Raw genomic sequence first — 9,666 nt, 5'->3', positions numbered from 1 at the left:
ACACACACACACACACACACACACACACACACACACACACACACACACACACACGGCTGTTGTGAAATGTCAGCAAGATAAGCAACGCTGGCCTGCTGCTCACTGGAGAGCAAAGAGGGGATGAAAACACAATTACGTTAATGGTGGGTTTGGGTTGTCTGCACTGTAGTCTCGCGGCAGCAGGTAGACCTTTATCGTGGCCAGGGTATTGTTCAGCCCACAGGCCACATCCAGCCCTCAGGCTATCTTTGATTGGCCTGTTAGGTCAATGGCAAGTCAGTAATGAAACATCTTCAAACTTTAATAACATTTGGATAAGTTAAAAGCAAGACTGGAGAGTTAACTCTCTTTTCTTGTGCGCTTAATGCAGCAATATTATGCATTGATTGACACAAGTGATTGTAGGTTAGTTATTTAACTTGTGAAATATGTGAACTCACACTAAAGACTGAACAAACATGGATTTATGTTTTTTTTACTATATTTTATAGCACCTATATTCTTAGCGACCATAGAGAAGGATTTTTTTTTTTTAATATTTATCAAATCAAATTCATCCTGAGCATTATTAAATAAGCTGCATAAGCAGCAAAGCATCTTCACTAAACTTCACACATCTGTAGTTGGAATAGTGCAGCTTGTTTCTGCTGCAATCCAAACACAGGACAGAAACAAGAGATTTTGCAAATTAGAAGTCTTAACTTTAGATGATGAGGGAGATGATTAAGGCTGGGTTGCCTGGGGAATGAGTCTACAGAGTGGGGAGCTGGTAAATAGAGAAAGCAGAGATGGACAGGAAAGTGTCAGGGCACAAGAGAGAATGGTTAGGCAGAGTGGTTAAACACTAGACTAGAGACAACTCCTTAAATGGGCTGAGAGTGGCCTGAAGTAGAAAATACAATATGGAGAGAGATGGGTGGAGAGCCAGGCTAGATATACTGTAATTATTGTGAGATGATGGAAGGCAGGTGAGCTGGCTGGGAGGTTAATGAGCTGATTACTGGTAGGTTTGCAGAATGAGCAGAACTGGGAGCCAGGTGAAGGATCCACAAAATATGAGAGAGAAAAAACAGACAGAGGAAAGTTGCTGAAAATGAAAGGGAAAACTAGGAAACCTCATTAAGTCGTCAGAATGGGGTCTAGCTATGACTAACATAGCATAACATCCAATGAAATTGCAAGAATAGCAAGTTGAGTGGAAGTTTATCATAGTGTTTTCTGTGGACTCTGCAGTGCTGATATGCTTGAAGATCGAACAAGGACATCACAGAATATCCAGAGCATCAAATGAAAGATGAAGAGTATGCGTTCTTTTTTCCTCTTTGACTCTGAACAAATGCTATGATGTTTAACTCAGTCCACTTACTTGTTGTCTTCGTGAAGAAAGACTTTGAGACAAGAATGAGACTGTCGTCAATGCTGGTAGTCCCATGGTTATTGCTGGCATTGCTTGAGGTTTTGTGTAAGTTAACCATGTTGTTCTTGCAACTAAGATAAAGAGAAAGAAAAGAGCACTGGATGACAGATAGTTTGTTTCAGATTTGTTGAGGATGTGACTGAGAATGTCGATATAGACTACAAGTGGCTCAGTCTGGGCAGAGGACTAAAATATAAGACCAAAACCCAGAGATTTGGGTGTTTTGTGAGGTGAAAAAAAATTCCCTGAGCTCTCTGATACAGACTGGATGGCAGATTTTGCATTTGCTATTGGTGTAACAGCACTGCTAAATTAAATATTCATAACTGCAAGATTTTCCATCCCTTATCCGGGGAAACCAGGAATTTACTAATTTGGTGGCTGGTTCTGCAGTTGGACACGGGATCTTTCACATCCCAAATGAGAATCATAACCCTTGGTTAGAAGCAGAGTAAAGAGCAACCAGTTCATCTTGTGTCCTGGTTAGCCTTAGGCAAAGGACACAGGCAAGGGGCTTTTTGCACATGAAATACATAGTCTGGCCAGAGCTTTCATGAGCTTCTCTGAAGGCAAATGAAGACAACATGTTTACCCACATCCCAACGCTGCGCGATATCGCACCATCAGCCCACCATCTACACATCCATGTGCATGGTCCGTTTACAAGACAGTTTGAAGATTTGAAGAGTGAGAGCATGATTTCTTTATCACGACTTGCAAAGTGAATAATGGACTCAGTGATGTTCAGCTTGAACTCACTGACCTGCCGTCTGATTCACTCCAGCAGAGTACTTCAAGTCAGTACCACTGCTTGTAATTTATTCTCCTCCCGGTGAGGAGACCCTTCTAACATGACAAGGTACATTCAGTTCAAGAGTTCAAGAAAACCAAGAGAAAGATTGTCTCACTGACAGCCAGGTGTCCTAAAACCTGATTTGGTGAACGCATTTAACCAGAGGTTAAATTCTTTTTTTGTGATTATCAAGAAAATGAAATAAAAAACAACAACAGCAAAGATACATCAAATTAAGTTATTAGACGATGAAACAGAATCGGAGACATTTGCCGTGTGTATGTATTAGGTCTTTGAATTGATAAACTAGTGACTATGTTGGTGTTTTAACCAGACCTGCTTCACATTATGCAAGTCTTCCTGGAAAAATCCACTTGAATAATTCAGTAGACCTCCATTAATAGCTGCGTGATTGAAAACTTAAATAGTGCACTTACATTAAATGTGTAATAATGTCCTTTTTAGAAGGCATGCCCTAATTGTAACTCATACCAGCAGCTAATAGAATCGACCATCTACCAACATTTCTTTTTATAAATTCATACTGTCTGAACTGCTTTCAGCCTTTTGGTCTGGCATCTGTAGCTTCCAGCTCCTACCTTAGAAAACTCATTGCCAAACCCTGCCTCTATTTAGATTACACGAGACAGCATTTACATCAGGAAGGTGCTAGATGACTCCAGAGTTATGGCTATAAAATGTCTTTAATGTTTTCTGGTCTCCTGATTGTCTGTCCAAAGTGACAACTTGAGGCTGTGACAGCTGCTGCAGGCAAGCATGTCATTTGACTCGAAATTGTCAGTCAGAAGAAAAAGCAATAAACTATAATGTAATTTTTTTTCCAAATCTGACCTTTTCAATAGCAGGACAGCTCCTGACTTCGGAAAAACAAATCAAATTTTTGATTGAATATAATTATGATATCATGTAGCCGCAAAACAAACTTATAAATAAACATGGTCATGTGGTTTGGATCAGAAACTGGCCACAAGAGGGTTTGTAAAATGCATTTTAGGATATAATATGTTGTTTTGGGAAACTTGCTGGTAGTTCTTTGGGTTTTATTTAAATTTGCAATTAGAATATTATATTCATATTATCAGTGGGAATATAAATAGATATAGTGCACAATATAAGCAATTATAATAATTTTCCACTTTAAAACATACATAAAAAGGCAATCTGTACAACATTTGCTACATTAATTTTTTGGAATCTTTTCTCCATAAGACCCTCAGGTCCTGCATTCTGCAAATATGAACATTACATTGTGAAGACTTTGTTTAGTTCCCAGTGCTCCATTTTCTGTTGTCTACCTTCTGGCTAGTTATTGTTTCTCCTTCTCATCTTCCAAATGTTTTCCATGCCTGCAGCTTTCAGGGACATCTGCTCCTGCCAACCAATGCTTTAACATGTTGTTACATTCTGCTGATCCTCAGGGAATGATGAACACGGCATAGTGTCAGAAATACATGAAAACGTTTGATTTTTCTTATTCAAATTGAGCAGTTGAGTGAGTTTACTGAAACACATACTCAATAACCCAGTATCTATAGACACAAGAAAGGAAGCTTTGTGTGTCTCATTTTGTTCTTTTGTGCTGTATTAGATTAACAGCTTATGGTTTAGTTGTGTCTCAGAGACAGTTGCACCGATCCTGTGTTATGTTGACTGTAGCATTTGGGGTCTTTGGGATGCTTTTCTTATCCTCATCCTCCATTCTTCTGTGAATATGTTTCTTTCTGAGCGGGATGAGAACAGCTTTCTGCTAAGCTCCAATGTGTGAGCGGTGCTTTCTGAGCTTTGTGCTTTAGTGTAGGTGGTATTTATGTGGAGAGGTTTACAGTGGGATTTTTATGTGTGTCATAAGTTAATGAGCATCATACATCAGACGTTGCTGTCCAATAAGTTGGAAAAAGAATTATTTTTATAGCAAGTACAAGTGCAAGAGTAGCTAAGCAGAATGATTTGACCTGATCGGTGTTTGCTTTAATGTGTGATGCGAATACAGCGACGCTAAAAAGAAAATCAAGTGGTGCTTGTGCATACTAATGCAAGACTACCCCTAACGCCTGACAGACCACTACAGACATCATCCATTTATCACAATGTTACACTTCTAAGAGTGATTATCTGCTGCATCACACACTGCATTGTGTTAGGAAAATCTACCTGGAGATGTTAGATTCTTGTAGGCAAGCTGGTTCCTGTGAGCATGAATTTCCTTTACTGTGAGTGGGAAATATTAGTACTGTGTGTTAGTCAGTGTTAAGATTAAAAAAAGGCAGTTAAAACATCTTAGAAATACTTTCACTGTCTCTCATGTTAACTATTATATTTATATGTTTAGATGGTGCAGATGTATTGATTTCAGATTGTGAGAGCCGTGGGTGAAATCCAATAAAGCAAAGCTATTTTAATGCACTGTGGAGGAGAGTTGTTTATGCAAACAAACACTGTTCACTAGATGTATTTTGAGGTGCAGGTAGCAGAATATTTTTGTTGCTATTGATCAGTTCTCCCCAGCTGCATGGCTAGAAGCGCTGTCAGTTTGTCTCCTGCAAGTTGCTCTGAAATATTCTCTCAAACTCAAGGCTCAAAGATTTGGCTTCCAAAATAGTGTAATTTTGTTCATTTGTTATATCACACTATTCACACTTAAGTCATTTACTGTGTTCCCCCTGTGCCTGAAAGCGTGCTGTAAGAGAGATGATTATCCCATTTTTCTCATCAAGAAGTGCGATTATAGTCGGGGTTAGCGTAATTATGCTCTTTGCTTCTCAGTAGGTACATTTAGATAACTGGACTGGGTCATCAGAATCACCGCCTACTGTTAATTAGGATTAGTGTGCCCAGCAGAGCTGTTGATGATGGCAATGGTGAGAATGTATGTCTGTGGTAAATGCAGAACAGCAGTTAATAATTTAATGAAATATAAAATATAATCTTAGGGCTGTTCGATATAACGATATATATCGGATGACGATATAAAAACGTCTATCGTTTGTTTCGTGGTGTCGCAAAATAAACTGTTTACGGAAATATTTTTTTTAATCATTTTGATGGTCACTGTAGTGGCTATATTAATTTCTTAAAGTTCTCTCTTTCTCTTATATTTTATATAACCACACTACGGACGGACAAGCGCCTGTTTTTATGCGTTGTGGTTAGCAACAACGACGGTAACAGCATCGCGTCCGCTTGTTTCTGTTCCACATAAACCTTTCACAATAAAGCTCAAGATCCTGTTGAGACTTTTCAAAATAAACTGAATCACGTGAAAGAGCAGATTATTTATGGATGAGAATTAAAAAAGAGCCGTCAGGTGCTAAAAAAATAAACCTTAGACTCAAACGTTAGAACAGGCTGTTCCCCGCAGCACGCCGTGTAATAAATACTCACAAAGAAAACGGCGGCCTTTACAACTTATGTCTAAAAATGTATAGTTTCATGCATCGGTTAAAACACTCAACTCCAGCTACATGACGCACAGCTGGAAACACTTCACGCAAGACGAGCTGCCACAGAATTTACAGAAAATGTTACATTTTTGTGATATATATCGTTATCGGGATGATGGAATTCTTATATCGGGATATGAGATTTTGGTCATATCGCACAGCCCTATATAATCGAATTAAGAAAGTGTGACTTTATTTGTTAAAGTCATAGTGAGGGTTTGCTTGCATACTGTATATGGATAAAGTAACCATAACTGCTCAAATCCAAAATTATATAATGGTAAAGTTTCAAATGACTCCGAGGGGATAAAGGATAAGAGGTTTCACCTACTTCTGAGTTTCTCTTTGACAGGTTAAAGCTAGTATCTTCTTTCTTCTTTTTTCAGTTGATCCCTTTAGGGGTCGTCCCAGCAGATCATATGCCTCCATCTTACGCTCTCCGTAGCGTCCTGTTCTGTCACATCAAACCTCTGCATGTCCTCCTTCATACGTCTGTTAAATCTTCTCTGCAGTCTCCTCTTTTCCTCCTGTCTGGCAGCTCCATACTCAACATCCCTAGTACAGTATACCCACCATTCATCCTTAGCACATATCCAAACTATCTCTGCCATTCCTTTCTAACTATCTCAGTCCAAATCTTCAACTTTCCTTGTATTTATGTATTTTTCATCAAATTTCATGAAAACAGAGACATGTCTGTAGACATACAGTATCTGTAGGTCTCTCCCTGTGTTATTTTAAATTGGCAGTGGCCTAAGCTGTCTGATTCTTGCCGAAGACTTGCTTATTCAAAATCATGTTCTGAATAGTTTTGGAAGGACTCTGTAATTTCCAAAAGCAGCAGTGCACCGAGGCTTAGTTAACATTACTTAAACAGGGTTAATTTGCTCTGTGGAGTATTTTTAGCTGCAGATTATGATGTACTTCTTAAAAATTTGAACATTTACCGCAAGTAAATGTTTTACACATGTTTATTTAATGCCAGAGTAATCCTATAAATACACCAAATCCACAGGTGCCAACAGAAATCTAAAAGTAAAATGGGCTGTAGAATCAAACACTAGAAACATACCACAAACTCTGACAAAGACTAAGGGAAAGAGACAAGATTATTTATACACCGAGGTGTGAAAAACAGGAACTAACCAAAAGACAAAGACAAGGACACGCACATTCAGACAAAGAAACACTGGAGCACAAAGACACAACAGAACGACGAGCAGCAGGTAGAAGAGTTGGGGAGGCACTGAAGGAACTAAACAGATGACAAATAAACTCAAAATAGAAACTGCAGCTAAATAAAGACTAAAGATTCAAAACTCGTCCAGAACAGTGAATCAAACATTGGCATTTACAAATCTGTGAACTTCATGAACTAATTCTAATGACACCATTTGGTAAAGACAGACATCACAATCAATGAATCAAACTCACTGTAAGAATAATAAAGAAACAAAATAGGAATACAAAACTCAGCCTACCAGAACAGCAAAAACCCCTCAGATCACAACAATGTAGAATTCAAAATAAGCTATCATACTTGTGTTTGTTGTAACAAAGGGTCACTGATGTGTTTTCCATATTTTTTATATGACTACAGACTTTAAACCCTTTGTTGGTCGGCGTCTTTTCATTAAAAAAATGTAATATGGACTTGTGTTTCAGCAAAAATTTAAACAGATGGATTATTTCTGAATTTAATACAATCCTGATAATAGAGCAGGGCGATATGACCAAAAATATTTATCACGATATACATTTGAAAATTTGCGATAACGATATAACTGATGATATAATTGACACTAGACAAAATATTTTACAACTCCACAACTTTATTAGTGCAAAAAACCCCATCAATGTATTTTCAATTAAACAAGCAGCTGTTTTTTATGGGCATTTATGGGCTTTGTTGTGTATCTGATGGACGAAAGCTAAACCAGTTCCACACCACTGAAGTTGCAGCATTTTTACAAACCAATTCTGGTTCATCCGTTTCATTTAACGATCCGCTTTCGCCCTTCTCATTCTGCGTCACCGCCATGTGTGTATGAAAACAAAGGCACTGCACATCTGTGTTTTACCCATATTCTATCGCGATATTTCATTTTCCTATCGTTGATAAATTACACCGGTATTACCGTAAACGGTATGATATAGCCCAGCCCTACCTGATAATATGTTTTAACCCTATCACACATAGTGGTCACTACAGTGGACCGCTATTCAGAGGCTGTTTTCTTGTATTTGTGTCGGTGTTGATGGTATACTTGCACATAAACCACTACATTGGACACTGATGTATCACTCTATACCCTGCCACCTACTGATTGTTTAATGTTACTATAGATGTATGACGTGCTTTCTTTGTAATTATTGTTATTTAAACCTGTCATGCATGAATTTTGACAACCTCAATCAGGATTTTTTTCTTAAGTATTTTTATTTATCTTCAGGCATGAAAAGATGAATAAAAATGCTTAAGAAAAAATCCTGATTGAGGTTGTCATAATTCATGCATGACAGGGTTAAAGTGGCTCAGTTTGCAGTTTGTTTAGTCTGCATGAACAGCAGTACCTGAAGATTCAGTTTATTTTTTGGAGTTGGTTACAAGCTGGTTTTCAAATGTCTAATTTAGAAGCAAAACTCTTCAGAGATAAATAATTTTGAAAAGATTATGTGTTTTGTTGCTTTTCTGTTCTATCGAGTCTGATGTTTCCTGCATGTTGCCAGTCAGTCATGAATTCACACACATTTTCAATTTATTTTTCAAGCTCAAGGACAGAAATGCCACGGTGGCTTAGAACTGGCATTAACCCTCCAGTTAAATGCCTGTCTGAGTTTCCATTAACCTACACAATGGAACTACCCTACTAATTTTCACAGCTCCACTTTAGTAATAATTGATATTCATGATGTATGTTCTTGCAGCTGCTAGTTAAGCACAGTGTACACACTCAAGCGTGGTGGGTGTTTTAATCTGCTTGGGAACGTGTGCCATATTTAAGTCAACAAATCAGTCGAGCCTCAGCCAAACTGCAGTGATATTTGAAATGAACACATCTTTATAGCACATAGGCTTTAAATGACTGTGTATTATACTGACAAGTAATGTGCTGTTAATTGATTTGAAATGGGCAGTTTCAGCCAGCAAACTGCATAGTGATGACATGGAGCGCTCTAACTGAAAACATTGCTTACTCTTACTGACAATAAAAAAAGTTTGTTTTATTTTGCATAATTGATTTAGATATCTCCTCTCTCTTTGGTAAAGGATCGGCTGACAAGAGAAGCAGAAGATTTGGCAGTTTCCAGGTAAGCTATTCAAACCTCTACATTTTTCACTCCAGAAAAAAACAGGGAAAGTAGAATTTGAAGAGCTACAATATCGTGGTAATGATTCAGGTAGTTTCCTATGGTGTTTGAGATGGCTGTTGAATACATCTGTTAAGATTATTGCCTGTGCAAGCAGCACACAGCTCTTTAAACCATCTTGTGTTCATACAAAATGTGTGCTTCAGTGCTGGAATTACCTTGACAAAGATGTGATACTTATAAAGGCTTTGGTGCATAGCCTTATAATTACAGAGCCATTCAGTGGCTGATTAGGGAGGAAACACTGCCTAGCCTTTTATGCAGTGCATTTGTCTTTAGACAGAGCTTTTACTGCCATTTATTCCATGAACCGTTCAATTTCTTCTTTGCTTTTTCATTTAAGCAAAGACTTTAAATAGATTGAACCATTACTTTAGACATATTCATAGGGTGCATTGTAAGTTTTCTTCTTTTTGTGGTTTTTATTAAAGCGACAGTACTTATTTACATTGCTGTGATCCTTGCACTACACGTGTTGGCTTCCTCTTCTTTGTGTATTTCCCATCTTGATAATTGCCACTTTTTGCACTTTCCAGTTAAAGAATGTATTCCTTTGCTGCATTGGTTGAAATGATCTTGAACAAAATGGGCACACGGATAAGACTGAAAGAGAAAGTTAAAAT

The 9,666-nt window shown here is 37.9% G+C and overlaps 1 protein-coding gene across 2 annotated transcripts in view; it reads left to right on the top strand.

The window, feature by feature from the left end:
- rap1gapb (RAP1 GTPase activating protein b) overlaps positions 1–9,666 on the top strand; it is a 104,878-nt gene that overhangs the window by 15,878 nt on the left and 79,334 nt on the right. For both annotated transcript variants that reach the window (XM_013909998.1, XM_013910001.1), the window contains one exon: positions 8,943–8,983. The gene's annotated coding sequence lies outside the window, so the exon portion shown is untranslated. Of the gene's footprint in view, positions 1–8,942; positions 8,984–9,666 lie in introns of those variants that run through there.

The sequence above is a fragment of the Pundamilia nyererei genome, unplaced genomic scaffold, assembly GCF_000239375.1.
Source record: "Pundamilia nyererei isolate P.nyererei 1_Seehausen unplaced genomic scaffold, PunNye1.0 scaffold00034, whole genome shotgun sequence".
NCBI classification, from domain to species: domain Eukaryota; kingdom Metazoa; phylum Chordata; class Actinopteri; order Cichliformes; family Cichlidae; genus Pundamilia; species Pundamilia nyererei.
Note: the sequence above shows the minus strand (reverse complement) of the source record. Positions and strands in the feature narration are given on the sequence as shown.